We start from the raw sequence: 16,178 nt of genomic DNA, 5'->3' as shown, positions 1-16,178 counted from the left end.
CTTTTGAGGAAAAAAGTATGGTTTTTCTATGGTTCTACATGGTATTCCATGTTACCACATGGTATTTCTATGTTTCCTTGGGTGTCTTCTTATGGTCCATGGCCAGGTCCTGTCCATAGCATAGCCTATCAAAGAGGGAATATAACCAGTCATGCCATGCTTTTTAGATCTGGACTAAAAGATATCCAATGATTTCAATCTCCTCTTTCTAAGAAAAGCTGTTCAGTACTTGAGATACCATGGCATAGTAGAGGAGATCTACAATCAGAAAACCTGGGGTTTGTGGCCTTTTAAAAGTGGCTTTGTGATGAACTACCTGTATGACCTTTGTGGGAAAAAATCCCTTTTTCCTCACTAGGACTCAATTTCTTTATCTGTTCAATGAGAGTGTTATACTATATAGGTGGTTCTTAACCCTTTTTGTGTCAGGACCCTTGGGCAGTCTAGTGAAACCTAGGGACTCCTTTTCAGAATCACATTTTTAAATACATAGAATAAAATATGTAGAATTACAAAGAAAAGCAATTATATTGAAATATATCAAAATATTTTTAAAAACCAAGTTCATGGACACAGGTTAAGAAATCTTAGACTAGATGATCCCTAAAGTCTCAACTACTTCTAAACCTTGTGCTCTTATAATTGTATGTAACACCTAGCTCATTAGGAGACCTTTGATTGTCTGGACCATTATGACACTGATCAGTTCTAAAGAGTAAATGCATGAGCAGTACTGAAGTGTAGGCCTGACCATCTCTGTCTCTGTCTCTCTCTGTCCCTCTGTGTCTCTCTGTGTCTATCTGTCTCTCTCTCTCTCTCTCTCTCTCTCTCTCTCTCTCTCTCTCTCTCTCTCTCTCTCTCTCTCTCTCTCTCTCTCTCTCTCACACACACACACACACACACACACACACACACACACACACTCATACTCAATAATCTCCAATGGTTCCCTATTACCTCTAGGACCAAATATAATCTTCTCTGATTGGCATTTAAAGTTCTCCACAACCTGGCACTTTCCTACATTTCTGATTTACTTGCCCATCACTCTCTCCAGACTCTCTATGATCCAGTCATCCAGCCCTCCTTGCTGAGTCTACACTAACGGAGTGCTTTTATTAAAGTTATTTTTCCAGTTATATTGATATAGTTCACTGATAGGCTGCATTGACCCATGTGCTTTTGGGGGGGGTACTGTACAATAATAATATTAATAAATGACATGTATAGAACTTTACATATATTATGTATCTAATGAGTTTCACAACTTCCTTATAAGTGCGGAATTTTGATTTTTATATTAATCTATATGATATGTGTAATAAATATGCTAATAATTTAGAATCCTCAAGAATTGCTTTTTCCAGTGTGTGAGTCAGAGCTTATTTACAGTACAGCTTAAAATGATCAATCAAATTTTGACAAGACTCACATCACTGGCATCCTTATACCTGTGTACCTGAAGCAAAGCGAATCAAAGATTATAGAACCTGTTCCCGTCTCAGAGCTCTGGTCTTGTTGTTGAGGCTTGGGCTGCTGGGAACCCCGAAATGCAAGGGTCCAGAAGGGTCTTCCTTCAAAGAATTAGACCATTCAATCCTTTCAGTCAGAGTAGCAAGGTTTTATTATAATACCAGTAAGTAGGGCAAGATTCCTAGTATATTGGGGGAGATTATTAGGAAATCTGTGCAATTTAACTGGGGTAAGATCAGTATTTATATCAAGAAAAGACAGTGAACCGATCTGGAAGGGATTGAGGAGTTGGTAAATAGCCTGGGGCGGGCCAGGTGCAGACAATGAAAGGAGTTAAGACGTCAGAGAGTCACTGTGAAAGCACAGTTGGAAGGATTATTGAGTATCTACATGGACTATGGTTGTTGTCCTTGGTTCTTGAAGAGGACCAAAATGATATTACCATGATAAAGTCAAGTTTCAACGTGTCTTGACTGTGGCTGATCAGAGTAATACAAGCTCGAAATGCTCTACCACAGATTGGGCACAGATGATCCATGTGAACATTTGGGGTGGATACTCCAAATTTGTGCATCCTATTTTTCCTCTGAGCTGTTTCAATTCTTTTTTGCTCATAGAGCACAGCACCCTTTCTGATGTGGGTATGCCATGTTGAGTGGTCCTGTGCCAGTGTCTCCCATGTCACACAATCAATTCCAAAGTTCTTGAGAGAGACCTTAAGAGTGTCCTTCTATCCCCTCTTCTGACCACCGTATGATCACCTGTCCCAGGCAAATTCTCCATAAAATAGTCTTTTTGGCAAGCATACATTTTTTCATTCAAACAACATGGCCAGCCCATCAGAGTTGCACTCTCTGAAGCATAGTTTGAATGCTAGGCAGTTCAATTCGAGTAAAGATCTCAGTGTCTGGTACCTTATCCTGCCAGGTGATCTAGGTGGACTACAATAGGCCAGATGCCTCAAATGACATGCCAGTGTGGGAAAGTTCAGAGGCTTTTAGGAGTTCAGGCCCTATTGCCTCATCACTGTTATACACCAATTAATGACTCCCAAGGACTGGAGTAATATTGCTCCCACAGGAATCCAGAATGGTTGTATTATCTTCCATTTATGGGTTTGTCAAGGAAAACTGCTCAAGCCTGGAAGGGTGGGGGAAGAACATTGCAATCCTTCCCCACCCCCACCCCTTCCCATTTCTGATTTATATATATAATCTCTGTCTTCAGAAAGGTGGAATCATTAGGAAAATTCCTGATTTAGACTTTGTCCTTGACCTGCTGTTTCCTCATTCTCAGGTTAGAGATGGCCCAGTAAAAAACATCTTAACATGAGATAGGTGCTAAAGGTATTATTATCCTCAGGCAGCTCATGACAAAGTGGACAGGACAGCACACTGCACCTGGAGTCAGGAAGACCTGAGTTCAAATCACTCTTCAAACATGTACAAATTGTATGACCCTGGGCAAGTCACTGAGCTACTTCCTCAACTGTAAAATGGAGATAATACAAATGCCTACTCTCAGGGTTACTGTGAGGATCAAATGAGATATTATTTGTAAAAGCATGGTGCCTGGCACATATTAGGCACTATGTAATTGCTTATACCTCACGCCATTGAACAAATGAGAAAACTGAGTCTGCGAGAGGTTAAATGACTTGCAGCTAGTAATTATTAGAGGTGAGGTACAAACCTAGCTTCTCCTTTATCCAGCAGCATAACTATCTACTCACTGCCTCAAACTGCCCCAGAGTGGTGAATAATACTCATTTGTAGTCAGTAAGGTATTAAATGGTAGAATCACAAGATCTCAGCATCAGAAAGAACCTTCAGTGTCATTGTTGACCTGAAAGTTTGGTTAAGAAAAAGGCAACAGGCTAAATGCATATAGTTTATTCCCTTTAAGATATTGATTCATGATCATGGAGCCAGAAATAAATTCTGACTGACCAATACAAGAATGACCAAGCTTAAACCTATTTTAGGACAATCCAAGGTGGTCTGTATCCTTCAGATTTATGGTCTCCATGAGTGATTAACTAGACCATGAGAAAGGAATTTCTTAATTGCATAGGTTGTAAATACAATAAGATAACAGAGTTGACAAAGTTTCAATTGAAATTATGACCCAGGATATCTGTGTTCTCTTTACCATTAACATGCTATAACATAGTATATGTCCACAAATTATTAAGATATGGAAAAAGTCCCATTATTTAAGATATTGTCTTGGATTAAGGGTCTCATAAAGAATGCTAAGTCAGCCCCATCTGGCTTTGTTGACATAGGAAAAGATATTCTCTGAGTTTCCTTCAGAGAACAAAGAGACTGTTAGGGCCAGACTCTTCTTAATTTAAGCTCTGGCCCTTATTAAAGTCCAAAAGTGATATTAAATATTATCATTCCCTTCTTTTGGTCAAATAGACCAACAAAGGTATGGAAGAAATCTCTAAATAACCAGTCCTGGGTATAGGGAGAGACTTGTGCTTTCTAGTCCAGACTCTTGGGAAAGCTGTTTATGTCTGACATCATCTTCTTCAGGCCCTTTCAAAATTGGAGGGCAAGTCCACTCAGGAGCAGGGGCAATGGATGTAACAGATGGATCCAAGAGTCTACACAGAAAAACCTGACAGAAGTTCCCAGAAACATATGACTTGATAATTGAGAGGAAACAGTACAACATAGTTAACACGGCTAAAGGCACATAGAAATAGTTCAGTTTCCCAGCCACACAGGACTAGGTTCACATTACACAATAAAGTTTCACAAAATTGCATTTTTACATTAAGATTAAACTTAGATGGCTCACAATAGACTAGTTTTGAGAAGGGAGATTTATATGTCACCAATATAAACAAGAAAATTAAACATGAACCATACAAATAAATGCAATCATTATTTCCAATGTTAATTAACACTAAGTTCTTTGTATCCCAGTAATCCATCCTTAATGTCCATTAAAACAGCACTTTTTGAATCCCAGATTTCTCTTGTAGTTCTCTGATGCCTAGATATCCTTTCTTTGGAAATAGGTTTTATTCTTGAGACAGTTCAAAAAAAAAAGGGACTTCTGCTTCCCTGGTTCAGATCTAGAAGTTTCCAGATACTTCTGACAATATAAATTAGTACAATCACTTAAAATTTGTTCTCCATTTGTTTTTTGGAAACTTCAGAGAATTTCAGTTTATATTATTTGCTGTTTCTGTCTTTATCTAAATCCTATACCTGGAATAAGAATCTTTTAAAATGTGAGGGTCCAATCATAAAGTGAACTCATCTGCCCTTTAAAATTATTAGACATATTTTAACAAAGAAGAAATAATTTCACTTACTTTTACCACTATTTTGTACAATTTTGTGCAAACATCCAGATTTGAGATCTTATCAGAAACATGATAGATTTTAGAAGCCTATCATATACATCTGTATATGTTTCTTAGAGGAATCAGTCTGATCCTGGTCTTTTCCTCAAAATTTGCTAATGTATTTAAGTAGACATCTATCACCCTACATGTTTGTCTTATTATTTTGTCTCAATCATCATTTAGTTCACTGTTGCATTTGCAAGAATCCCATGATGGCTTGTTGCAAAATGAATACCACTCAAGGGCTTAGAAATCTTTTTTTTTTAAAAAATAATTCCTTAACTCTGTCTGTCCCTCTGTCTCTGTCTCTCTCTGTCTCTGTCTGTCTCTGTCCCTCTCTGTCTCTGTTTCTCTGTCTCTGTCTCTGTCGGTCTCTGTCTCTGTCTCTCTCCCCCGCCGTGCTTCTCTCTATCTCTGTGTCTCTGTCTCTGTTTCTCTCTCTGTCTCTCTCTCTCTCCCCTGTCACTCCCATGTCTGTGTCTCCTTCTGTCTCTCTCTTGTTTCCCTGTTTCTCTATCTCTCTCTCATTTCCCTGTGTCTCTCTGTCTCTGACTCTTTCTCTTTCTATGTCTCTCTAGAAATCTTTTTTGCTAAGTATGTTAACTTACACCCCCATCTCCCCACAAAAATAGTATGTTACTAGTAAATCCTCACTTCGGTCACAGAACCTGGTTTCCAATACCAGTCAATAACTGTATGACCTTGGGTAAGTCTTCACTTCTCTGGGCTTCAGTTTCCTAATTTGTAAAATCAAGCGAGTTGGACTTTATATAGCATGTGAAGCCCCATCTAGCTCTAAAATCTATAATCCCAAACTTCAGCCTAGCCCATGACCAAATATGCCATATTTATTACGAGGAAAGCTTTACTATTGTTTTTGAAAAATCCATGTTCTTTGAATAACCTTCTGGATGCTTCCTCCTCTCTTGACTTCCAGGACAATGCTCCCTGTTGGCTCTCCTTTCTGACCATTTCTATCATGTGTCATACTTACTTGATGTCTCCCCTCCAAATTAAGCTGTAAGCTCCTTGAGAGCAGGAATGGCTTTTTTTTCATATCTCTATCCCCAGCCCTTAACATGCTGCCTCCTTGCACACTGCGTGTGCTTAATAAATGTTTATTGAATTGAAATGTATCCAGCCTCACTTTCCAGCTCACTTTGGTGATGATGTGGGGAGGGGCTGATCATGTTTCACCTTTCCCTCTTCCCAGCTGGGGATTCAAACAGCTGCTGCTATTCGACTTAAAAAAAAATTGATGGTGGGAAATGAGTTTTATGAGTTTGAAATCATGGGCTCCATATATTTCATGATACCTATAATCAGCCTTTGCAGTACTGGTTCTCAGATTTTCTCAGTGCCCTGCTGGGCAACTCCTTTTCCTAAATTGTGTCTCTAATGTGTTTTATTATTTACGCTGAGAACACTAGGGGAGTGGGAGACCATGGGAACTGAATGTAGGTATTGCAGCCTTAGGTGCAAGATGAAAAATAAACATACACAGAAAAAGTCCTTTTGGAAATACATTCTCAAATGGAAACAGGAAAGAGTTCAGAGGTGGTTACTCATTCTCTCATGATCAGAGGGATTCCTAAAATAGAAAGTCCTGGCACAATGTGTTATTTTACTGAAAACACTGGTAAAGAACCCAAACTGTTGGGAGCCAAGAGTTTATCTTAGAGAAATATCTTTGCTTTCTACCATAGGATTGAAGCTTTTAAAACCTCGTTTCTAATCTTTTTCAGTGTGACCTTAGACCAATCGCAACCTCCATGAGCTTCCTTCATCCTGCCTACCTGCCTAATGCACATGAAAGCCCTTTGAAAACTAGAAAATACTGGAGAAATGCACATTGGCAGTGCTGCTAATGGCCAGGAATATTCCTCAAAATGCTTGCTAGGGCCAAAACAAACCACAGAAGATCTGATTGCCAAACCAGAAAAATTTAAAGATTCACCCTCACTTTGGAGGAAAGATCTACTTTGGCCATTTTTTTCTTTTTAAAATTCTTTCCTTTTTTTTTTTTCAAAAAAATTTTTTCCATCATTGTCATTTTCTAACACACACACACACACACACACACACACACACACACACACACACACACACACACCACCCTTGTAACAAAGAATAGTTAAACATTTACAAAGCAACCAAGTGGGATAAATAAGTCTGCATTCTATACTCATGGTCTCTCTCTTCTTTATTGATAGTAAAGATAAATGTCACATCTAGGACCAAGATTTTTCATTTCAGTTAATCTGAGTTAAGCCACCTATTAGTGATGCTTCCATTTAAATTATTGTATTCCATGTGTATATCTGCATCATTATATGGCAATCTTCCTGAATTTCTTTGAATTCCTCATATTCTCCATTTCCTACATTCTAATACATTCATATATCATTCCCCAATGGACTTGCCCTTCATTTTTTGCTCCCCTAAAGAGTGTTATTAGAAACATATTGTTCTATGTGGAACGTTTCTTTCATCGATCTCCTCAGGTGTCTACCCAGCAGTCAGATTATTGTACACAGGACGTGTACACTTTAAAGATTTTTTTTGCATAATTTCCTATTGTTTTCCAGGACAGCTGGATCAATTCACAAATCTTCCAACAATGTATGAGTGTGTTCAATCTATTCTCCAAGTAAACTCCAAGTCTCTACTGCTTAGCCAGGGGATATTAGAGAAATGGAGAGAATTCATAAATACTTAGAAACAGGGCTCAATTTTCCTGTAGTTTGAAAAGGCTGTTTTTGGGCCACTGGGGGTGATAGACATGGTTAGTTATGATAAAGCAGAAACAGGAATTGCCCTCTTGACTATGGAGAACATATGGATGACTATGTGGAATGATCTCAAAGAATCCCTCATTGAAAAATGTTTCTTCCATAACCATCCCTGAAATCCCACTTTTTATTGATGAATTCCTTTGACCCTGGAATAACAATGAATGGTGTTTCTAGTGTTCTTTTCTTGGGTACTTCAGTGGATCTTTGACCACATCAATCCATTGATATTCCTTCTAAATGATGCAGATTTCAGTTCATCTGTGATCTCTTATTACAGGTAACTTGTCTTTTTTTTTGTGAAGTGACAGAGCTAGATTTGTGATTTTATCAGATATGGAAAGCTCTCCAGTGTTGAAATTACCTACGCTAATGAAGATTGGCAACTCACAATTAATTTGCATTCTGAGAAAGTTGCCTACAGCACTGAGAGCTTGTGACTGGTCTTTGTTTGCACAGCCAATTATGCATCAGGGATGGGACTTGAACCCAGGTCCCCTTACTTCAAGACCTCTATCCACTTCATGAACTTAGAAGGTACTCTTACCTTCTTTCCTGATCATACACTTTCTTAATGATATATGTTATACTAACTCTCTTGGGAAACTGTTGCATGACAATGTTACAAATGATCCACAGTCATCCTACACTGTGCATTGTCTCTTGGGTGACCCCCCCCCCCCAACTTAATTCTTCAGAGACTGTGGTATTTTAAGATTATATCTCCAAAAAAATACTGATGTTAAAAAGATGGGTCTTTGTTTCAAGCTTTGGGTCACTAAAAGTTTTACATAATTTCTTAAAGGCAATCTAATTTTCTCTCTTCTTTCTGGGAGGTAAAGTTCATCAGCCTAGATGAGATCCATAATCAATCAAGGATTCATTCCAACTAACCAAGTGATTAAACAAAGCTTGTGTAGAGAATGGGTCCATTAATAAATATTTTGGGCATGCATATGGTCTTTAAAATTTTCAAAACACTTTATATGTTAAGTGGCCCAGTACTTGAATTCAAATACAGTCTCAGAAATCTGTGTCATTGTCTCATTTTTCTCAAATGTAAAATGGGTGTAATAATAGCATCTATATCCCAAGGTTGTTGTGCAAATCAAATGAGATATCTAGAAAGTGCTTAGCAAAGTGCCTGGCACATGGTAGGAGCTTGATGAATGCTTATTTAATGGTACTAAAATGTTAGCTTTAGAAATAAGAGAAGAAAAAGAAATAGAAGGAATTAGAATAGGCAAAGAAGAAACTAAGATATCACTCTTTGCAGACGATATGATTATAGAGAATCCTAGAGAATCATGTAAAAAACTTCTTGAAACAATAAAACAACTTTAGCAAAATTGCAGGATACAGAATAAAACCACATAAATCATCTGCATTTCTATATATTACTAACAAAGCCCAATAGCAAGAGAGAGAAAGAAAAATCCCATTTAAAGTTACTGTAGACACTATGAAATATTTGGAAGTCTACTTGCCAAAACAAACTCAGAGACCATATGAACACAATTACAAAACACTTTTTGCACAGCTAAAGTCAGATTTAAATAATTGGAAAAACAGCAGTTACTCATGAGTAGGCTGAGCCAATATAATAAAAATGACAATTCTATCTAAATTAATTTACTTATTCAGTGCATACCAATCAAACTACCAAAAAATTATTTATAGAGCTAGAAAAATAAGATCAAAATTCATCTGGAGGAACAAAAGTCCAGAATATCAAGAGAATTAATTAAAAGAAATGCTAGAGAAGGTGGCCTAGCCATACTAGATCTTAAACTGTAATATAAAGCAGCAATCATCAAAACCATTTGATACTGTCTAAGAAACAGAAGGGAGATCAATGGAATAGGTTAGGTACATAAGACAAAGCAGTCAATGACTACAGCAGTGTACTGTTTGATAAACCCAAGGACTGCAGCTTTTGGGATAAGAACTCACTGTTTGACAAAAACTGCTAGGAAAATTGGAAAATAATGTGGTGGAAACTGGTGTCAGATCAATATCTGACATTGTATACCAGAATAAAATCCAAATGGGTACACGATCTAGGTTTAAAGGCTGATACTATAAACAAACTACGGGAGCTAGAATAGTTTATTTGTCAGATTTATGGAGAATGGAGGAAATGATGACCAAACAAGAGAGAGAGAACATTATGAAGTACAAAATGGACAACTTTGATTACATTAAATTGAAAGGATTTTGCACAAACAAACCCAATGCAACCAACATTTGAAGGGAAGCAAAAAACTGGGAAAGAATTTTTACAACTAGTGTCTGTGATAAAGGCCTCATTTCTAAAACATAGAGAACTGAGTCAAATGTACAAGAATACAAGCCATTCCCGAACTGATAAGTGGTCAAAGGATATGAACAGGCAGTTTTCAGAGGAAGAAATTAAAGCTAATGTTCTAAACCACTATTGATTAGAGAGATGCAAATCAAAACAACTCTGAGGTGCCACATCACACCCTGTCAGATTGGCTAACATGACGAAACAGGAAAATGATAAATGTTGGAGATGTGGGAGAGTTGGAACACTAATTCATTGTTGGTGGAGCTGTGAGGTGATCCAACTATTCTGGAGAGCAATTTTGAACTATGCCCAAAGGGCTACAAAAATGTGTATACCCTTTGACCAGTAATACTGCTTTTAGGGCTGTATACTAAAGAGATCATAAAAATAGGAAAAGGACCCACATGCACAAAAATATCTATAGAAGCTCTTTTTGTGGTGGCCAAGAACTGGAACTTGAGGGGATGCCCATCAATTGGGGTATGGCTGAACAAGTTATGGTATATGAATGTAATGAAATACTATTGTACTATAAGAAATGACGAACAAGCAGACTTCAGAAAAACCTGTAAAGACTTGTATGAACTGATGCTGAAGGAAGTGAGCAGAGCCAGGGGAACATTATACACAGTAACAACTATAGTGTGTGAAGACTGTTTTTGATAGACTTAGCTCTTCACAGAAATACAAGGATCTAAAACATTTCCAAAGGACTCATGATGCCAAATGCCATCTGCATCCAGAGAAAGAAGTATGGAGTTGGAACGCAGAATGAAGCAGGCTATTTTCTCCTTTGTTTTGTTTTGTTTTTCTCATGGTTTCTCTCATTCTTTTCAATTCTTCTGTGCAACACTGCTAATGAGAAAATGCATTTAATAGGAATGTATGTGTAGAACTCATATAAGATTGTATACTGTCTTGGGGAGGGGGGGGGAAATTTAGAACTTATGGAAGTGATTGTTGAAAAATGTAAACAAATAAATTAATAAATTTGGGGAAAAAAGTAAATGCTTGTTTAAAAAACATTATATTACTTGATCCTCACAATTACCTATTAAGTGAGAGTTAAGTATTATTATGTCCATTTTATAGATGAAGAAACTGAAACATGGAGGAATGAAATGATTTTTAAGACCCATCCATTCACATAACTATTAAGTAGCAGAACCAGAGTTTCATTCCAAGCTTTCTGATTCCATTTCAACACCCTTTCCACTAACAATACATTTTCCACTCAACTAAAACAATGCACCCTTTCTATTATACAATTGTCGAGGTAGCCACGTCTTCAAAGGTCCATTACTACACTCTTATTGTCTCACATAGTGTAGTACAATAGAAAGACCATTAACTCTGGAGTGGGAGGACCTGGGTTCCAGTCTCTGTTCTGCAACTGATTTACAACTCAGAAGATCCTCACTTCTCTTGGCCTGTTTCCTCCTTTGTAAAATGAGAAGGTGGAGGTAGTGGGGGACCCTGGTGTGGACTGGATGTTCTCTAAGCTTCCTTCCAGCTCTCTGGTTTCTTCAAAACTTAACGTTGCCATCTCAGCTCTGTCATTAACTTCCTGCACATGGTCGTGGATAAATTCTTTTCCCTCACTGAGCTTCAGTTTCCTTACTTTCCCAATGATGGGATGGGACTGCATGAACTAACTTGAGTGATTGTATGTGTGTGTGTGTGCATGTGTACACACACATGTGCTGGCCCTTTTCAGCCTCTCGTTCTAGTTTTTCAAAGGGCTCCCTTTAAATTTAAAATTATCTTTTTCCTCATCTTCTCTCACTCAGAAGAGTTACTGTTACTCCCAATCTTTCACCTCTCTTTTCCAGCTATTTCAGTCAATTATTACAATTTCTTACGCAGAGCTCTATTGCTATTTTAGTTCATGTTCTTGATTGAGGGATGGAAATTCTCCATTTCCTCTTCCTCTATTCACTCACATCCTTTTTGTTTTCTCTTCTGCCTTTCTATTTTCTTCTCTCTGTCTCTCTGTCTCTGTCTCTGTCTCTGTCTCTCTCTCTCTTACACACACACACACACACACACACACACACACACACACACACACACACACACACTCCACCCACCCCACATATTTCTTTCGGTCTTATTTTCTCTCTTCCTTTCTCTTTTTGTTTCTTCCTTCCTTTCTATCTTTCTTTCTTCTCTCTCTCCCTTCACCTTTCTTTCTCATTAATTTTGATCATGTTGATTCTCAAAATTAAATCCTCTATCCTAGAATAAAAATATGTCATCCTCCACTCCTCATTTTCTCTCAGTGCCCCCCCATCCAATTTATTGCTGAGTATTGTCGATTTTATATTTGTGATATCTCTTGTTTATACTTCCCTGTCTCCTCTGCTATCACATCTTACCTACTCCTATCCACCCTATATTCAGCTATCTCCTTCCCTCCCTCCCCTTAATCTTTCTATCTGCACATGTATCCATCTTCCTTTTCCTTTTCCTCTCCCCCCACCTTTGACAAGTATTCCAGGTCACATGGCTAGGGATTTCCCACTAAAAGTCCTTCATTTCACTATTGTATAGACTTGTAGATGCTTGGAGTGGGAAGTAACCTTTGAAAAACTGCTCAAATCATTCATTCCTTCATTTTTATAGTGAGGAAACTGAGGCAAACTGACTTGTACAACTAGGAAGTGACAAAGCTGAGATTACAATGTAAAGAGTCTATGAGTGTTATTTTTTCTTTTTTTTTCTTTTTTTTTTTTTTTTGGTGAGACAATTGGTGTTAATTGACTTGCAGTGGGTCACACTGCTAGTAAGTGAAAAGTGTTTCAGGACAGATTTGAATTCAGGTCGTCCTGACTCCAGGGCGGGTTCTGTATTCAATGTGCCACCTAGCTGCCTCAAGAGTTATTTCTGTGATGTGTTCTTGGGCTTACTGGAAAATGAAATTGTCTGGAGACTAATTCATACACAGGATGTTCCCAAAAGTCTTAGTGCTCTGTAGGGGGGGGGGGGGCGCATCTCCAGGCATCCTGATTTATATCTGGTCACTGAACCCAGAGGCTCCAGAGGAGAAAGTCAGGCTGGTGACTTTGTACAGCCTTGCCTCACTTAAATCCAATTCACTTGCAAGTCATGGTATCTATCACTTTCTTGATGTCATGGCCCTCTGAGAACCCAGGAAAAACCACTGCAACAGCAGTGGTAGCCTGATTTTCATGTCTGAGTGTGCTACAATGTAAGCAACAAGGGACTTGTCTCAGAAGACCCAGACTTTGAGTCTAGGATCTACCACTTGCCAGTCATGTGCATGAGCTAAGCCCTTTCATCCCTCGGAACTTTGGTTTCCTCATCTCTGCAATGGGATAGATAATATTTGCATTACTTCCCTCACAAACTTCATAAAATCAAGAAGTAAAAGGGGATCTTACAGGATAAATTCCTGCTCCCTTTTACATATGAGAAAACTGAGGCACGGGAAGCTAACAGGCTGCCCCTGGTCATTAGCCTATGGAGCTCCTACTGAGGAAACTGCTGCTTACCAATTCAAGGTGGGACATTCTCCGCAGAGGATGGTCTTGGAGTGTTGTCTAGAACATTGAGAATTTCCATGACAACCAGTTATGTCAGAGACAAGATTTGATGCCAGGTCCTTCTGGCTCCAAATACAGTTCTCTATCCACTTCTCCTAACTTTTAAATCTAGAATTCCACACAAAGTTACTATTGTTATTTGTAAAATGGGGATAATTACCTTGCAAGGGGTTTGTGAGAATCAAATGAATAAAGGCATGTAAAGCTCTTGGTAAATTGTAAAGTTCTTTGCAAATTATATTATTTTGTATTATTATTATTATTATGTAATTTTATCATATCCACATTCTCTCTAAAGCATGAAACTGGGCTGCTACTAGGAAGAAACAATGTAGAAGGTAAAATGAATGCAGATGGAGGGGTGGAGGGATAACTACAGAGCTGTGGGGGACTTCTGTGTGGCATAAGGGCCAATTAAGAGATCAAAGAACTATTCTTGGCTTTACCACATGCCAGCCGCCCAAAGAGCTCCTGAAAGCACTTTCATCTAAAACTTAACCCTGGCACCACATTTAATACCCACCAAAGGCCCACTGTCTGGAGAGCCTGTTCTTACCAGGCCCTTCCTTCATCATCATGTTTCTCCACCTCTCCTTGCCATGTTATCTCGGGTACATGCAATTAATGCTTCTGCCTTGTACTATTGAACTCAACAAATTCGTGGAAATGGAGCTGATTCAGACAAGGTGGGTCATTCCCCCTCCTTCTTATCCCCCCAAAATATAAGATGAAGTCTCAGTATGTTGATTGGATTCAAAGACTATACGGAACAGAGAAATGGCCTTTGAATTAAGGAACAAATAAAGGGTTAGATTTGTCCTTCTCTACCCCAGAGGGCAGGATGAGGAACAACAGATAGGAAGTACAAAAAGACAAATTGAGACATGAGGAAAAACTTCCTAAAAATTAGAACTATCTAAAAGGAAAATGGATGGTCTTGGGGGAATAAGGCTCCCCCTTCTTTAGAAGTCTTCAAGCAAGGCTGGATGACCTTTAACAATCTACTTGTGGGTAGACTGCAGAAGAGAAGATGATTATTCAGGTATGGATTGGACTAACTGGCCACTGAAGGAAGGGAGGAAAAGAGAGCACTAAGGTCCCTTTCAGCTGTAGAGAGTAAAGATAGGATCTCCAAACAACTTTTCTCTTTTCTCTAAATCAAAATGGTTTTTCATTCTTATTTCTCATCACTTCCTTCTAGAAATGGGGGCCATGGGATCTTAACTGTCATTGAATCTTTTGAAATCTACTCTCTGAAAAACTAGGGTGCAGGTCAAACTGTGCCTGATTTGTCTCTCCCTGAAACATATTGTAAAACGTAGTGATCTTTCCACAGAATTCCTCATCTAGTTCCTTTTTTTCTTTCTAGGTAGTCTTTTTCAGATAGAGATACAGATAGATATAGATGCACACACACATATACGTATATACACATATATGTATGGTGTGCCTATATACACACATATATGTATTATGTATGTATAAAACACATAGTTAAAAATTATGAAGTCTTAGGAAACTGACTACCTTAGAAGGTGTTTTTTCACTGCTATGAATATATTATATTCATGTATAATACATTACACATATAATATGCACATGTGATTACATATATATTACATATAAATCAATTTTGTTATTAAAGAGAGCTATTATTAAAACAAAATTGCACTAAGACTTTTGGGACACAGTATATATATGTGTATGTATGTATGTGTGTGTGTGTACGTGTGTATGTATATATGAATGACAATATTACTTCAGTTTTTGCCTCAGAAGATTTTTGCCCAAATATTGTCCACTACATTTCCCCTTCTGGTCTGCTCGTTTCCTAACATGAATCTGTTTTCTTAATATACAATACCTCCTTGAATTTCCTAACATGCATTTATCTTCTTAATATTATACAATACCATTCTAAATACTCACTCTTTGCCTATCTTGTGTCTTTCAAATAAGACACACTTTTCAATTCTCATATTCAATGTATATGTGAATTCTATCCAACCAATCTCAGTAATACTTTTGTTGTCAAACTTTCCTCTTTGGGTTAGAATTTCTAGTTCTAGTTCTTAGTTGTTACCCATACCGTCTGCATTTGTGAATAGACACTTGAGGCAGTAGGTTTTGTTTTTGCTCCTTGTTTAGTTTCTTTTTTTCCCTGTTATGAATTCCCCAGCATCTCTAACACTGTTCTTTCTACATTATAGCTTCTCTCTAAGGTATCTAGTTTGAGAGAGTGTTTTTTCTTTTTTCTTCTTTCTTTTCATTTTTTGTTAAATTTGTAAGACTTCAGGCAAGTACTTCTTTTTACCAGCCATTTTGAAGTTTACTCCATTTCTGGATAAGAACACATCTTTCCTACATTTTAATAGGTAATCTAAATCCCATTCTCTTTTAGAATATATATTTTATTTTTTTCCAGTTACATGTAAAAACATTTAACGTACATTTAAAAAAAATTTTGAGCACCAATTTCTCCCCCTCTCTACCCTCTTCTCTCAGTAAGGAGGCAAGCAATTTGATATAGGTCATATATGTGCAGTCATGTAAAACACATTTCCATAATAGTCATGTTGTGAAATAAAACACAGACCAAAAAAAAAGTCACCCAGAAATAAATAAAGTAAAAATGTGTGTTTCAACCTGCATCCAGACTCTATCAGTTCTTT

General features: G+C 37.7%; 1 long non-coding RNA gene across 1 annotated transcript in view; it reads right to left on the bottom strand.

Moving 5' to 3' along the window:
- Window positions 1-13,514, bottom strand: part of LOC140522819 (uncharacterized) — a 79,287-nt gene extending 65,773 nt beyond the window's left edge. Inside the window, exon 1 of the long non-coding RNA XR_011973362.1 lies at window positions 13,456-13,514. This is a non-coding gene — a long non-coding RNA (uncharacterized lncRNA). The remainder of the gene's footprint in view (window positions 1-13,455) is intronic.
- Between the last annotated feature and the right edge of the window lie 2,664 nt (window positions 13,515-16,178).

This window comes from Notamacropus eugenii, chromosome 1 (genome assembly GCF_028372415.1).
Source record: "Notamacropus eugenii isolate mMacEug1 chromosome 1, mMacEug1.pri_v2, whole genome shotgun sequence".
NCBI classification, from domain to species: Eukaryota; Metazoa; Chordata; class Mammalia; order Diprotodontia; family Macropodidae; genus Notamacropus; species Notamacropus eugenii.
Note: the sequence above shows the minus strand (reverse complement) of the source record. Positions and strands in the feature narration are given on the sequence as shown.